The sequence below is a fragment of the Electrona antarctica genome (genome assembly GCF_951216825.1).
Source record: "Electrona antarctica genome assembly, contig: scaffold_26, whole genome shotgun sequence".
Classification (NCBI taxonomy): domain Eukaryota; kingdom Metazoa; phylum Chordata; class Actinopteri; order Myctophiformes; family Myctophidae; genus Electrona; species Electrona antarctica.
The window spans coordinates 2,771,146-2,787,443 of record NW_027636995.1 but is presented as its reverse complement, the minus strand read 5'-3'; the positions used below and the strand labels follow the sequence as shown (position 1 = coordinate 2,787,443).

General features: G+C 42.4%; 1 long non-coding RNA gene across 1 annotated transcript; it reads right to left on the bottom strand.

Moving 5' to 3' along the window:
• Window positions 1-2,008: 2,008 nt before the first annotated feature.
• On the bottom strand, window positions 2,009-8,258 carry LOC306919583. The gene is made up of 3 exons (XR_013789576.1): window positions 7,808-8,258; window positions 6,614-6,709; window positions 2,009-4,434 (listed from the first exon to the last, which is right to left on the bottom strand). It is a non-coding gene; the product is annotated as an uncharacterized lncRNA (long non-coding RNA).
• Window positions 8,259-16,298: the final 8,040 nt, after the last annotated feature.

Below are 16,298 nucleotides of genomic sequence, written 5' to 3'. Positions count from 1 at the left end.
CTGAAGGCGGACCGATCTGATTGGCGGAATCATTCCCTCAGCCAATGATGACGTTTGTTAACGCCCAATGTCAGAAGAGTCTCAAAAGTAGAGCAGCAGAGTTTTAGCACAGTCTCAAAGGTCTCACAGATTTGTAACTCACAAGTTCAGATTTGCAACTCACGTGAGTGAACTCACAGGTTCACATTTGTATCCAGAAGTTCAGATTTGTGTTTTGTGTTTTGTATCCGTGTTTCGCATCCGTGTTTTGTATTTGTGTTTTGTATCCGTGTTTCACAACTGTGTTTTGTATTTGTGTTTCAAACACAGATGCGAAACACGGATACAAAACACAGATGCAAATTACAGATACAAAACACAAATACAAAACACAAATACAAAACACAGATGCGAAACACGGATACAAACCACAGGTGCAAATTACAGATACAAAACACAAATACAAAACACAAATACAAAACACAGATACAAAACACAGATGCGAAATACAGATACAAAACACAAATCTGAACTTGTGGATACAAAACACAAATGTGAACCTGTGAGTTCACTCACGTGAGTTGCAAATCTGAACTTGTGAGTTACAAATCTGTAATATTTACCGTGACACTTTTGATACTGTTCTAACTCCATAACTATTAGACGCGGGTCATATTTGTATGTTTGGCATTGTAACAGCTGCGAGCTGCAATACTATATCAAGGTTTCTTTATTTTGTCTCCCGAGGGAGAACTGTGTCTTGGACCCCAAGGACCGCCCTGCAAAAGTTACTGCGGAACCCAGAAACAAACAACATAAAAAGGTTGGGGGGAGGGGGGGGCATAGTGTTACACAATGGGGCAGCCAAATTAGACACATCGTTTTTCTCAATGTACTCAGATGCAGTCATGGCAAATGGTGCATTTATATAGCGCCTTGGATTGGCGCTTTACATAGATTGTGCATTACAATTACTGTAACTAACTTTATGAGTTCCTCGATCTGTTCGACTCCTTTTCGCTGGCAGAGGTTCAGCTGTCTCTGGTTCGTCCAAGTTGATGGAAGGAACCGCGGTGGTCCCCGGTCGACAGCACTGCTGTAGGCTTTTTACCTCCCATGAGACGGTACCTCGTCATGTCGCCACATTCAAACTCCTCTGGTTTGAAGTGCAGACTGCAGACTACACACTCGCTCATTCTGTAACTCTATGAGTGGCGTGTTGTTGTTGTACTTTGGGTTCTTAATTGCTCTGACCCACTCCATGGAACGCTTTAGATCGTTGACTGGAAATTGCTAACTTCGCCAGGATGGTCCCTCCTCCGCTTCTAAACTGTACACAGTGTGTTATGTGTATGCAACCTGGGTGGAACCTAGAGTATAATGCTCATTCATAGTCTGGATTTTCGGTGGTAACGTTGAGTGGTGGTGAGTAAAAACAGAGAGAAGGGTTGGGGCGGTGGTTTGCTCTTCACCACGGCTCGTGACGTCATGTTGTAGTTCAGTGGTCACCTCACCACCAAAAATCCATACTATGAATGAGCCTTAAGGGTGGAACCAGGGTGGATCATAGGGTGGATGTGTTTTGGGAACCGTGCCCCGTTAGGGAGTTTGGGTGCGCAAAGCATTCTGGTAGTTGAAGTTATAAAGGAAGTGACAACAGTGTCTCTGACGTCAGAGACACTCCGAAAATATCTAAAACCACAGATTACACATAAGAACCCCAGTAAATTGTTCCAAATCGTATAAACGTCATTAATATATTTTTTTTGCAAAAGGGGTGAAGTGTCCCTTTAAGTTCATTGTTGCAAGTGATTGACCAAGATAGGGGTTAGGGGTTAGACATATCTTTGGTCACTCATAGCCATGTTTTTGTTTCTTAGGTTGTTTTTTCCTGATCCCAAATGATACGAATATAATATACATAACAATGATAATAAACTTTATTTGTATAGCACCTTTTCATGACATGACATGCAGCTCAAGGTGCTTTACAAAGCAATAGAGAAATAAAGACAAAAAACAAATACAGTGAGGAAATGAATAACAACTTTTAATGTTAAAAGCTCAACTGAAAGCAAGAGTGGAGAAGTAGGTCTTGAGCAAAAATGTATGCCTATCGAAGGTATAGTCAGTTTGTTCCGCGCCGTCGGCCCGTAGAAACAGAAAGCTGCTTCACCTTGTTTAGTTGCCACTTTTTTAGGCACATCAATCAGGCCAGCAGTGGAGGACCACTATTACCCGGTGTCCGACTTTCTTGAGGCCCAACAACAGTGTTATTTAGACAGATGCCAGGTTCATGGTTCACCTGGTGTCCTAGTTCATTGAGGGCCCTACCTACACCATCTCTCTGCATTCTAAGTGATTATTTACCTTGCTTATTTTATTTAGCTCTGGATAAGATTGTCTGCTAAATGCCTATTTGGTAAATTGACAAAGTTTAACATGTGGTAATTGTCATATTGTGTGACTCCTATATGCTTCAGTATCTATAATTCGTCATAAATGTGTGGCGTACTTGAACGGGAGAGGAAAAAAAAGCTGTATTACTGTTTCTGAATTGCCTCCCGTGTATGAATCCTCGTACCAGAGGTGAAATTGACCAATGCATTTGCCAAAAGCTCTAACTAAAGTGGATCTTCCCGTGTGACTCATGTGTTTTAATTTTCCAAAAGCATTTGCCACAAACTGTACAAGTAAATGGCTTTTCTCCTGTATGAGTCCTCATCTGCTCTTTTAGATGACTGTTTAAAATAAAGCCTTTGCTACAAACGTTACAAGTAAAGGGCCTTTCCCCTGTATGACTCATCATGTGAACATTTAGATTACTTTTTAAACCAAAGCCTTTGCTACAAACTTTACAAGTAAATGGTTTTCCCCCATATGAGTGGCCATGTGGTAAGTTAGACTACACTTAACACCAAAGCCTTTGCTACAAACTTTACAAGCAAAGGGCTTTTCCCCTGTATGACTCCTCATGTGAACATTTAGATTACTTTTTTTGTCCAAAGCCTTTGCTACAAACTTTACAAGTAAATGGTTTTTCCATTTCCCCCATGTGAGTGGTCATGTGGTAAGTTAGACCATGCTACTACCAAAGCCTTTGCTACAAACTCTGCAAGTAAATGGCTTTTCTCATGTATGAGTCCTCATGTGCACTTTTAGATAACCTTTATTTGAACTAAAGCCTTTGCTACAAACTGTACAAGTAAATGTTGTTTTCCCCCGTATGAGTCCTCATGTTCTCTTTTAGATGACTGTTTAAAATAAAGCCTTTGCTACAAACGTTACAAGTAAAGCGCCTTTCCCTTGTATGAAAACTCATGTGCTTTTTTAGATGCCATTTCTTAACAAAGTATTTGCTACAAACTGAACAAAGAAAGGGCATGTCCCCTGTATGCATCCTCATGCTTCTTAAGAGTACCCACTACAGCAAAGCTTGTTACAAACTTTACAAGTAAATGTTTTCCCCCCCGTATGAGTCCTCATGTGCTCTATTAGAGAAGCTTTAAAACCAAAGCCTTTGCTACAAACTTTACAAGCAAAAGGGCTTTTCCCCTGTATGACTCCTCATGTGAACATTTAGATTACGTTTTTGACTAAACCCTTTGCTACAAACTATACAAGTAAATGGTTTTTCCCCTGTATGAGTCCTCATGTGCTCTATTAGATAAGCTTTAAAACCAAAGCCTTTGCTACAAACTTTGCAAGTAAATGGTTTTTCCATTTCCCCCATATGAGTGGTCATGTGGTAAGTTAGACCATGCTTACTACCAAAGCCGTTGCTACAAACTTTACAAGTAAATGGTTTTTCCCCTGTATGAGTCCTCATGTGATCTATTAGAGAATGTTTAACACTAAAGCCTTTGCTACAAACTTTACAAGCAAAGGGCTTTTCCCCTGTATGACTCCTCATGTGAACTTTTAGATCACATTTTTGACCAAAACCTTTGCTACAAACTTTGCAAGTAAATGGTTTTTCCATTTCCCCCATATGAGTGGTCATGTGGTAAGTTAGACCACCCTTACGACCAAAGCCTTTGCTACAAACTTTACAAGTAAATGGTTTTTCCCCTGTATGACTCCTCATGTGAACATTTAGATTACGTTTTTGACCAAAACCTTTGCTACAAACTTTGCAAGTAAATGGGTTTTCACTGTCACATGCATTGTCCGATTCAGAAGAGTGAAAAGAGAGGAGCTGGTTATCACCAGTTGGTTGTGATGTTCCACAGTCCTCTACATCAGCTTGTGTATTCATGTGTTGAGTTGAAGTGCTGGCTAGAGGCTCTGTCTCTCTGCCTTCATCATCATCATCACTTTGCACTGCAAGTAATGTCAATGTTGACCCGTCATCCTCCACTGATCTTTGAAGTAGCTTCTGTTTAATCTGTAAAGACTCTGGTTCCTCCTGGACCAGACTGGACCACCTCTCCTGATGTTCAGGGGAAAGCTCTTCTGTAGGAAAAAATGAAAGAAATCCATTAAATGTTGAACTTAACATTTTCCATGCAGTGTTTCCTCTGTTGTACTACAAGGAAGTACACACTTCAGACAAACATTTCCTCCAACTACCACGGGAAATGTTAGCCATGGTGATGCTCGTTCTTAACGAGCATGATGGCAGACCTTCCCACTGTTTTGAGCTCCTTGCTACATTTACAAAGCTAACGTGTACATGAACGTTCAGATTTAAAATCTTAAGTGCTCACCTCCGGGGGCCACGGATGATAGAATTTTGCACAGGTGGGTATTAGCACCCGTGCATCCCGTAATCTTCAATAAAAAGCATTTTAATCCGATCTGTGGCCATTTTCTCAAGTTATGTATCAGAGTGCAATACACCTCCCAACCGATAGGGGTGTGTAGTTGAAAGCATGGTGAGAAAGACTGAGAAACTGGCCGGCGGTGGGATAAAATAAATATTTGTATTGAACAACGCATAATGCAAGGTTGCTAAAACTCACCCGAGCAACATCCGTGGCCCCGGGGTGAGCACTGATCTGAATCTGAATGTTTATGTAGACTTAAAGGAGCATTCAGTGATTTGAGTGATTTGGAAAACCACCCAGTCCGCCCCCGTAACAAAATGTGCACATGCACGCTCTACAGTGGGGGGAAGTGCAACAGGCCAACAGCATGTGCACCAAGGCCCGCCCCCACTCGATCATGATTGGAGGAAGGCCCCTCTCATCCTGATTGGATGAAGGCTTTGCCACCCGCCACCAAAACTGAAACTAGGGTTTTTTGACCCCAGGGGCTCACTGGGGACAGGGAGGAACTCCTTATATGGTCAGCACACTCTATAGTAGGAAGGATTATCCAGAAAAAAAGAAAAAATAAGTGATATTTAGATTAAGTCAAATCACTGAATATACCTTTAAATGTTGTAAATGTAGCAAGGTGCCCAAAACAGGCTGCAGTACTGCGTGACTGCATGACAGTCACGTTTCGGGGCTAGGAGAAACAAAATCAACTCGACTTTAACATCATTCTCATTCATCCACGATCTGTATTCTACTGCAATCTGTGCTGTACTACTCTGTACTCTGTACTGTGCTTTGTACTGAAATAGAAATGTGGCTGGAGTGGCTGAATAATGGATTACGGACATGAATGGCAGAGACAAGATGAAGACATGGCTAGTGGAAATGTTAGCATTTTGTGCTAACCGTTTTGTGCGGGTCCCGGGAGCCGAGGCGGGACCCCGAGGAGTCCCGTCAGATTCACGGTTTAGCTAAGCTGTAAATAAAGTGACTAAAAAACGGGATATGTATTGGCATTGTTATGTTGAGCTGCTGATTTTCAGTGAAGTCACATTCATATAAAGTTGTTGACTCATCCACATTACAGTGTACAACAGGATAAAAACAAAAGTGAAGCCAGGCTTTCAACATCAAGATGTCAGAAGAAGACATACAATTAACGCGACAGCCATATCCTTCCCACAAAGGATGACATGATGCGTGTGAAAATATTATGGGTACAGTAATAAAACCATAGAAAGATGAGGTGCCGATCTGCAGACAGTGTCTGTCCACAGGTACTGCGACATTCAACATCCAACATTGTGTGCAAACTCCAGGAAAATGTACCCTGGCTTCTAAATGACTAAAGTTACTGTTGAATGTTAACGCAATGTGCATGTTTTGCAGCCACTATCCAATCGATCGGATTTAAAATATGGAGCCAACTTACAAACTCAAAAGGCATCGTGATCGGACGCATTGTGACCTAGTACATCGGCTCTTTTCGGTGTGGGACTCGGCACCAAAAACAACGTTTTAACTTAACATGATCAGATTGATATCTATATAGCGATAGAAGTATTGAGGTCATCTTTGATTACATCTGTTACACATATTAAGTAATGAAGGAGGTTCTTCAATCCGGTGCAACACAATTACATTTTTTTTACTGCACTGATCTGAATACTACTTCCAGCTGTCTGTCATACAATACAGTCAATAGAAATCAGTACAGTAACTGTAAAGAGTAAAATACTCTATCTGTCTAAACGCACCATTCCAATAGTTATAAACTTCTGCATTCCATTGTTACAATGGGACTCAACGCTAGTGTTGCCACTCTCTTACTATTCCACTCGGCCTACAACATAGAACAAAATAAAACATACTGGTTTCCAGGTGGTCGTCAGGTTCCTGTTTCTGTACAGTGCAGGCTGGTTGTGGAGAACTCATGTTCACCTGCAGGCTGGACTCCACACACTGGTCTGGAATGAAGGAATTGAATTGGAAGACTTAAACATAAAGAAAGTAAAAAATATGAAAAGTGGAAATAGCCTATACAGTAGCCTATGTATAATAGTGTCATCTTGTGATATGGTGTGATAAGAATAGCTGCAGATCATTTATAATCTATAAATTCTGGCACCTGAGCACGTGTATGTGTATTGTGTACGCACCACCAGACAGCACAAACACTCATCCTCCTAATTAATAAATAAATAAATTTAATTAATCCAAACCGTTACGTCCATTTATTAAGAATCAAGTGTGAAAGTGTGAATACAGAAAAAGAATCATGTCATAATCTTAACTGACAAATATGATATACAATTAATGAAATGACGTCAATGCAACATACAAAACCTGAACTAGCTTCTCTCTGTGAGACTAGTTATTTATGACAAATACATTTTATGTAACATCAATTCACTGCAATAAAATTAAACTAGCAACAATGAAATAATGTAACATGAAATGTCTTTTTTACAATAATTTTAAACATACACAGATGAAATGAAGCACAAAAGCCTATCTTCCCATTCCTCATTCACATCTGCTGATCATCACACACACACACACACACACACACACACACACACACACACACACACACACACACACACACACACACACACACATACACACACACACACTTTTATTGTCCCTCTTTAATGACATTCTGTATTAATGATCGGAAGTGTTGTGCATGCATTTAAACTGGATTAGGCAACCTGCAAACAGAAATGGCATGCTTAATTTACACAAAATGGCTAAAGTGACACTGTACGGGGGTTGACACTAATGGTTGCCCCACTGCCCGTGGCAAGTAAATAACACATTTGGGCGAGTGGAGTTTGTTTTCAGGTTGCCCGGTAGCCCGACTGCAAACTTGCAAAGCAAGTGCATTCCATCTTCATTAAATATTATTGGCTATAGAGGGTATCGTGTGACATCATCATACCTGGAAGATATGCGGGAATGCCTACCCCCATCTGACCTAGAAGAATGTATGGGCTGCTATAGTTTGACTTTTAGACTCAAATTAATTAGTGATACTTATTTTTATTGTATTTATTTTTTACCTGAGATAGTGTGGCACCTTGTCTTCCCATGTAGTAATGTCAACGTTGACACATCAACCTCCTCTTCCATGTTCTCGTCTTTAATGTGTGTATGTTGTGGTTCCTCCTTGACCAGACTGGACCTCCTCTCCTCTTTAATGTGTGGCGGTTGTGGTTCCTCCTTGACCAGACTGGACCTCCTCTCCTCATGTTGTGAGGGTTGTGGTTCCTCCTGGACCAGACTGGACCTGCTCTCCTCATGTTGTGAGGGTTGTGGTTCCTCCTTGACCAGACTGGACCTCCTCTCCTCATGTTGTGAGGGTTGTGGTTCCTGCTTGACCAGACTGGACCTCCTCTCCTCATGTTGTGAGGGTTGTGGTTCCTCCTTGACCAGATTGGAACTCCTCTCCTCATGTTGTGAGGGTTGTGGTTCCTCCTTGACCAGACTGGACCTCCTCTCCTCATGTTCAGGGGAAACCTCTTTACACACAGACACAAGGAGGAGAGAAGAGCTATTAGTACAGTGGGAAGAGGGGGGTATCATGCACCCCCCGGAAATATACTTCTAATCAGTGTTTTCTTATTGGAAAAAATGTGCTGAAAATGATGAGCTATGATAAAAAGTTGTCAAAATGTCCCACCTACCTCAAACCCCCCTTTTTGGTATATGGCTCTGGCGAAATTGTGTAAAGGCAAATATTAATTCACTAAAATTACATAAATAGACATGGAAGTCTGAAATTTGTCATGGAGTATCCTGACACATAGGGGTAAGTAGATGAATAGGATTTGGGGGGTTGCTACCATTATAGTTTAAATATGACCTACATTATCCCCAGAAAAACTAAAAAAGATGCTGTCCGCTTGACTAATAATAACAAAGATGGTTATTTTCCAACACATTATGGTGAACATCACTGCCTCACTTGTATATAGAAAACCTCCCATATCCCTAAGCTTCAATTTGAGCCCGAGATAACCTTTCTATCTTGAAAATTACTCTTTATGTAGCCAAAACTCTGAATTATACCTCAAATCGGTGAAAATTGTATATTCAGTCAGTATCAGCTATACATTTGGAATACATTAATGAATGACTGAGTTTGAACTGACTCCACATCATGGAATATTTCTTACTTGAATAAGCTATGTTAAAAAGTTCTACAAGTTCTACAATTTCTATGCAAATGAGTGCTTCCATTATCAAAATAATCGATTTTCACTATATCTCAGACAATACTGCACTTAAATGAACAAATAAAGTGTCTAGACCTATGTTTTGAGGGTCGAGGATCTCAGTGAAACTATTCTTAAAGTGACCACATGTGCCCGCGGCATGCTGGTGTGAAAATCAGTGCCGATGAAATCAATTCCTCTATCTCGTCGGCTTCTTGTCCATGCTTTCCAGTGTCAAGGAGATCAAGCAGTGAGGTTGGACTGCACCACAGGACACACTGGATTCAAAAACGATTTGGTTTTCAACCATCCCTGTCCTTCATCATAGGGTTTTGGTTTTTCCACCATAGCTTCATCAGCTCGCTTGTATAAGGCAACGGTGGCTCTCTTCAGAGCAGAGTAGCATGTACAGTGGTGAGCACTCCAAAGTGTCACAAGGCGAGCCAGGTCAACTTTGTCATCTGCCCCCAACACTCTTTCACTGAAGACTCACAATTTAAATAGCATATATTCTGAGCCTAGCCAAGCCATATGGCCCATAGGGCAGGAGCCTAACAAGTACACTCCCTGGCATGACTAGTATGTCGCAAGGACTTACCCCAATCCAACCCTTTGGTATTCCCCGGCTGGGGATCGAACCCCTGACCATCCAGTCTCAGGGCGGACGCTCTAACTACAAGGCCACTGAGCTGTTGATGATATCCAGAGCTTCTTACGGGTGTGTAACTCTAGAGTGTAGAAAATGGAACCAAATTGACCTGTAAGTAAGCCTTGTGTAGCCATGAGGCCCATAGGGCAGAAGCCTATCTCCTGTTTCTGTAGTATGAGGCAGCTTGATGTACAAGTACACCCCCTGGACATGACACTAGTATGTAGCAGGGATATGTCCGACTTACCGACTGAGTCTTTGGTATGACCCGGCCGGGGATCGAACCCCGAATTCCCAGTCTCAGGGCGAACGCTCTGACTACAAGGCCACTGAGCTGTTGATATCTTACTGGTGTGCAATTCTGAACGTACAAAATGGAACCAAATGGACCCGTAAGGGTTATGGGGGACTGGGGGTCCTTGAAATGTGCCTTGTGCTACACTATAGACCGATTCAGAAACGGGTCGCAGGAAACGTATTTCTCTCCAAAGTTGAACGTTGCCACCACTGTTGAAGCAGCCATACACTACAGGTTCATCCTGATGTTCTGGGCATCTTTGTAAAGTTAGTGTTATTAAGAAGCAGGTAAAAGAGTAACGTTTGAGCACTCTATTGGTCACTCTATCCATTCAATGTAGTAGAAGAGCCGACTGTTTACACCGCAGATATGTCGTCTCCGTACACAGGACATACGTTGCCTGTGACCTTGAGACCCGTTTCTGAATCGGTCTATATGGAACAGATCCTTAATTAGTATAGTTGCAGCAATGCATCTGTCTGCTGTATGGACAGAGTTGCGAGTCTTCAGTATGGTAAATGGTGCATTTATATAGCGCCTTTATCCAAGGCGCTTTACATAGATTACATTCACCCATTCAAACACATTCACACCGATGGCGGCGGAAACCATGCAAGGCACCAACCAGCACATCAGGAGCAATTAGGGGTTCAGTGTCTTGCTCAAGGACACTTCGACACTAACTCTGGGGGAGCCCGGGTTTGAACTGGCAACCTTACGGTTACCATCCGGCCACTCTACCCCTGAGCCACTGCTGCCCCAGTGGACTTCACCCGTGCCAAGTTTCTGCGGACAATGGTGGGGGCAAATGACAAACTCACTTCTTAAATCTAAAGTTGACCTGGCTCGTCTTCCTCCATGCTACTCTGCTCTGAAGAGAACTACCGTGTTGCCTTATACAAGCGAGCTGATGAAGCAATTGTGGAAAAACCAAAACCTTATGAAGGGCAGGGATGGTTGAAAATCGAAGGGTTTTTGAATCCAGTGTGGTCCTGCGATCCAGTCCTACCAACCTTTGATCTCCTTGACTCCTTGTCATTGGAGACCATGGACAAGAAGACAAAGAAGACTCTGACGAGTTCTAACACGATGACTAATTAATGTGACTGTGCATTTTGTTCTTTATGGTGCAGGCTAGTGTATAGGGTGGTCACTGTTGCTTACATTTTTGCCTTTGAGTGTGTATATGATGGAATACTGTTACAGGATTGTGTGACTGTTTGTATTTTGTACTGCATATTGCAGGCCATTCTATAGTGTGTATACTGCCGCCTACTATTGTTCATACTGAGGATGTTTTTTGTGTGTGATGTTATGCTACAGTATATATATTCTAAATTATAAAGCTACCATAAAAACACAGCACCTGTCTAGATACCTTATTTGTAAAGTTATATGCAATATTGGTATCTCTTACTTGGTATAAATGTGACTTTATTGTAATGGCAGCACTGATTTGTACACCAGCATGCCACGGGCACATGTGGTCACTTTAAGAATAGTTTAACTGAGATCCTTGACCATCAAAACATAGGTCTAGACAACGTATTTGTTCATTTAAGTGCAATATTGGCTGAGATATAGTAAACATTGATTGTTTTGATAATGGTGACACTCATTTGCATAAAAATGGTAGATTGGACACTTTGCCAACTTTTTAACATAGCTTATTCAAGTAAGAAATATTCCATAATGTGGAGTCAGTTCAAACTCAGTTATTCATTCATTCATTCCAAATGTTTAGCTGATACTGACTGAATATACAATTTTCACCGATTTGAGGTATAGTTCAGAGTTTTGGCTACAGAAAGAGTAATTTTCAAGATAGAAAGGGATATGGGAAGTTTTCTATATACAAGTGAGGCAGTGATTGTCACCATAATGTGTTGGAAAATAACCATCTTTGTTATTATTAGTCAAGCGGACAGCATCTTTTTTAGTTTTTCTGGGGATAATGTAGGTCATATTTAAAACTATAATAGTAGCAACCCCCCAAATCCTATTCTTATACTTACCCCTATGTGTCAGGATACTCCATGACAAATTTCAGACTTCCATGTCTATTTATGTATTTTTAGTGAATTAATATTTGCCTTTACACAATTTCGCCTGAGCCATATACCAAAAAGGGGGTTTTGAGGTAGGTGGGACATTTTGACAACTTTTTATCATAGCTCATCATTTTCAGCACATTTTTTCCAATAAGAAAACACTGATTAGAAGTATATTTCCGGGGGGTGCATGATACCCCCCTCTTCCCACTAGACTATATAGCATCAGCACAACTACTCAAAGTGCTTTTCTAAACGTATGCCATTTATTCTCCTATTTGTTGATTTGTCGGCTTAACAAACCTGGTCTGTATAATATGACTTGTGGCTGTAAAAGGACGTCCAGAAGTTTGTCTTGTCTCATCAGCAGAGTTTCTAGTGTCTCCATCTCTCTCTGGAAGAGGCTGAACATGAATCCTGCAGCAGTGCTGAGGCGCTCCAACACAAACACTCTGACAAGCTTCAGCTGACCAGCATCACTTGGCTGTTTTTCAAAAACACACAATATCTCCTCTCCCACCGACGTCAGGTGTTCATTTATCGACAGCCTCAGCCTTAGAGAGTCCGTTTGACGCATTCTACCTCGTTTGTAAGACATTTTTCACCACGCTGATTTGTTCCTCGCCGCCATGAAAAACAACACGCATGCGCAACAACGTGGTTTGCGCATGCGCAATAGCAGCAGCTTCTTCTTTGCTTTACGGCAGATGGCAACCATGGCAACCAGTTTTTGGTGCATTAGCGCCACCTTGTGACCCAAATCTTGGATCAACCTATAATCTATCTATATCAAATCCCTCTTCCAATACGCGGTTAATGGCACTGCTCAAAAAATATGATAAGTGTCTAGAATACCCGTTCAAATATATGAACACCAAATTGGGTGGGTACAGCGATGTAATAGATCCTACGCACGCACGCACGCACGCACGCACGCACGCACGCACGCACGCACGCACGCACGCACGCACACACACACACACACACACACACACACACACACACACACACACACACACACACACACACACACACACACACACACACACACTCTTTGTGTAAGCTGAAGAAGAATACAATATATTTATTATATATTATGTAAAACGGAATTATGAATTTGAGAAAATTGTATAGCCTATTTTATTTTTAAGTAGCCTAATTGACTGCATCAACATATTGAAAGACCTTATAGTGAAAAATAACAGAAATACTGTAGGCTATAGTATGTTTATTGTGATTATTTTAGATGATGTGTATATGGTTTCATAGCAATGGTGGAATCAATTGACAAGCATTGGAATTGTTATATTTCTTTTAACAGTTTGCCTATGGCATGCACAAAATATAGGGTTGTTATTGGTAGGGTTGGTAGGGTTGCTAGAACAGGGGTGTTTGAAACACAAATGCAAAACTCAGTTGTGAAACACGGATACAAAACACAGATGCAAATTACAGATACAAAACACAAATACAAAACACAAATACAAAACACAGATGCGAAACACGGATACAAAACACAAAGCTGAACTTGTGGATACAAAACACAAATGTGAACCTGTGAGTTCACTCACGTGAGTTGCAAATCTGAACTTGTGAGTGTGATATCTGGGAATCAATAATTCTCTTGGACATAGGCTATGTGTGAACAAATGTACTCAACTATAGTTGTCTGACTTAATTATGCAAGCCACTAGTCATTTCGTCTGCAAGGCCTGTCTTTGTTATTCCACCTGGAGTGAGAAGGACAGTCACAGGAGGGGGATGGTTTGTTTAGTTCCTGAGTCACACCTAGGGCAATTACATGCTAAACAGTGGATCAAAGGTCCACAGTGATCCCAATTCTACTGTCAATTCTACAGACCAGTCTGGTTCAATTTGTATTGTAAACTGTTGATAAGCGAGTTGATTTCCAATGTAACTTGGTCAGTTGGGCGTCAGCCCATGCGTGAGCAGCACCAGCCATTCTGGCTGGCGTGAGCCTATGCTGTGTATGCTGTATGCTGTATTGCTGAATAAACCAACATCATCAAGGAACATCACTCTGTCTGCTGCCGTGTCACAATTCTCTTCTGCTCTCCAGTATTTTGGTTAAGTAGAACTAGTCTAGAGTGTTTCGTGTCTACCAGATACGACAGATGATGCGCGAAACCCGCCTTCATGGTGCCTTTTACGCCAGTTAGGAGAAGAACCAGCGGCTTTTTTATTCAGTCTAATTAGCGAGTTTTTTTGACGGCAAGTTCCAGCGGACCGGGGATGATGACGACGGACCACCGCGAGGAGTGTGCGCATCGACGACGTGCATGGACGGGTGGACAAGCGGAGCATTCGACGAGGCAACAGCCACACGGAGGCCTTCGATCATCACCTCGGCGCAGGAGACGGCGGGCGGCGAGCGGAGGGATGCAGCGCGACGCAGCACGGGGCAGCGGCGTGGCTTTCCATGCCAACTGACCTACATAAGCTGAGGGCCTTGCAGACCCGCAGCACTGGGTCTGTGATGAAGATGTTCGGCCTTTTCCCATCTCTGATGATGATTCAGAGCTGGGAGGGGGGAGATGATTATGAGAACTTTCAGCGAAAACAGCAGTGAACTTTTTCTCAACTTGATCCGTGCGGCTGAAGCGAACATTGAGGTAACGGAATGCAGAATACAGAAGATTTTCCTTTGTCCATATCGGAGGGGAGACGGACATTCCTTCTTTCTGATTACAAATTGTGCGTCGCCTTCGTTTGTACTAATCATTTTACCATTATTCACTGTTTAAGATTATTTATCTGTCGGAAAAGTGATTTAAATTACGGGATGGGAATTATTAGTGAGGTTTAGGTTTCTGTTGGCTTCTGGGGTATAACGTGTTCTTCCTTATTTTTTCTTATTTTATTGTCATGTGAATCTCAAAGAGAGGTTCATGTGATTTGGTGTGTTATTGTCAGGATAAGTCTGGAGACTTATTTTGATTTTGGTCCTGTGAAACTCCAAAGAGAGTTCATGTGATCTGGTGCTTATAAACATGTTATCCTAGATTTGAGTAACGACAGAAATTATCCTCCTAATGATGTAACTATTGTAGTGAAAGTAATTTATGTCAAATTGTGTAATCTTAAATGTCTGTGTTTGAAAACCATTTGGGGAGATTCTGTACTGTACTGCTGTTATTCTGGTGGGCTGTTATGTCTGTCGAGGGGGGATATGTGATATCTGGGAATCAATAATTCTCTTGGACATAGGCTATGTGTGAACAAATGTACTCAACTATAGTTGGCTGACTTAATTATGCAAGCCACTAGTCATTTTGTCTGCAAGGCCTGTCTTTGTTATTCCACCTGGAGTGAGAAGGACAGTCACAGGAGGGGGATGGTTTGTTTAGTTCCTGAGTCACACCTAGGGCAATTACATGCTAAACAGTGGAACAAAGGTCCACAGTGATCCCAATTCTACTGTCAAGGGGGTTACAGACCAGTCTGGTTCAATGTGTATTGTAAACTGTTGATAAGCGAGTTGATTTTCAATGTAACTTGGTCAGTTGGGCGTCAGCCCATGCATGAGCAGCACCAGCCATTCTGGCTGGCGTGAGCCTATGCTGTGTATGCTGTATGCTGTATTGCTGAATAAACCAACATCATCAAGGAACATCACTCTGTCTGCTGCCGTGTCACAATTCTCTTCTCCTCTCCAGTATTTTGGTTAAGTAGAACTAGTCTAGAGTGTTTCGTGTCTACCAGATACGACAGATGATGCGCGAAACCCGCCTTCATGGTGCCTTTTACGCCAGTTAGGAGAAGAAACAGCGGCTTTTTTATTCAGTCTAATTAGCGAGTTTTTTTGACGACAAGTTCCAGCGGACCGGGGATGTGTGCTGGTCCATAGCTCTAACGCCTTATGGCGGGGGGCACGCTGGTCCATAGCTCTAACGCCCTATGGCGGGGGCACGCTGGTCCATAGCTCTAATGCCCTATGGCGGGGGGCACGCTGAACCATAGCTCTAATGCCCTATGGCGGGGGGCACGCTGGTCCATAGCTCTAATGCCCTACCACGCTGGTCCATAGCTCTAATGCCCTATGGCGGGGGGCACGCTGGTCCATAGCTCTAATGCCCTATGGCGGGGGCACGCTGTTCCATAGCTCTAATGCCCTATGGCGGGGGGCACGCTGATCCATAGCTCTAATGCCCTATGGCGGGGGCACGCTGGTCCATAGCTCTAATGCCCTATGGCGGGGGGCATAATGGTCCATAGCTCTAATGCCCTATGGCGGGGGGCACGCTGGTCCATAGCTCTAATGCCCTATGTCGGGGGGCACGCTGGTCCATAGCTCTAATGCCCTATGGCGGGGGGCAC